Here is a 1,211-nt window from a genome sequence, read left to right as displayed (position 1 = left end):
CGGCGACGATTGGGCTCCAGGATGATGGTCCTCAGAGGCAAGTGCACAAAGACTTCTTGGAGGTCAAGCTGGCTTCGTTATGGTAGCAGCACCAGTGACACGTCGACGACTCATTTTGAGGGTGGCAATGGTCGTTTGGTGGTCCAGATACCTTGATGTAATTTATATTATGTTTTGGGTGCTTTGTACTTGTGGTGAACCTTTTTTATTTTGACAAACTACTTCTGGAATCTTCATAATGGACGTAGTTCCATTTCGAAAAAGTGGCTTGCCATACTAGTGTCTACAAATTCCAAACAAAGTAATTTCTTATGTTTTTACTCCTTCAAAGAAATAAGTGGACATTAGAAGAAAAAATATTATTTCTACATGAGACAATATTGGACCTCATGATAAGTACATTGCATGACTAAATAATGGACACTTCGTAGTGTTTTGTAGTTTTTGTGCCCATATTTCTTGTTTTATAGCATTTTGGTATGTGTATGGTTTTTTGCATATATGCAGTGGTTGGGGTGAACCCCTAGGGTTGTATCATTTGATGTGGCGTGGAGATTAATAACTCCTTCATTAAACAAGAGATCTTTGATACTCCCTCTTTCATATTTTAAAAGACATGCAGGTATACCTAGATCGTTAATTTAATTTATATAAAATATTTGTTTAGCATAGAAAATATATTATTAAAAAATAGAATTCCTAAAGTCTTTAATGATATATTTTTTGTAATATATATCTTTTATTAAGTTGATGTGTCGAACTTGTAAATTGAGACGGAGGAAGTAGCCTATATCGGCACGTGGTTGCATTGTGTCTTTGCTTAAGATGGTGGATCAAAGCTCTGGTTTGGAGATGAAAATTCCAAGACAGGCATATGATTGGACTAGTCACCATTAGCACATGCCTTTTACCAGAGATTAGTGGTTGTCTCGTGGAACTACCGTCGTGGGCGCGGCCTTTGGATTATTTGTTCAGGTTCAGAATATTGGATTATTTGTTCAGGTTCAGAATATTATTCAGCTGCTAAATTTTATTCTTAAAATAACATACGGATGTGTGCATCTTTGAATGGAGAGGTTAAAGGTTAGAGCATCTATAGCCGGATCCTTCAAATATGATCCTTTAAACAACCGCGAACGTGTTCGGCGCGTCTATAGGCATTGACCGGACGCCTTTTTTTTTGCCTTCCACATCCGTATCCCTCATATCCA

Source organism: Hordeum vulgare, chromosome 5H (genome assembly GCF_904849725.1).
Source record: "Hordeum vulgare subsp. vulgare chromosome 5H, MorexV3_pseudomolecules_assembly, whole genome shotgun sequence".
Classification (NCBI taxonomy): domain Eukaryota; kingdom Viridiplantae; phylum Streptophyta; class Magnoliopsida; order Poales; family Poaceae; genus Hordeum; species Hordeum vulgare.
This window is presented reverse-complemented; position numbering follows the sequence as displayed.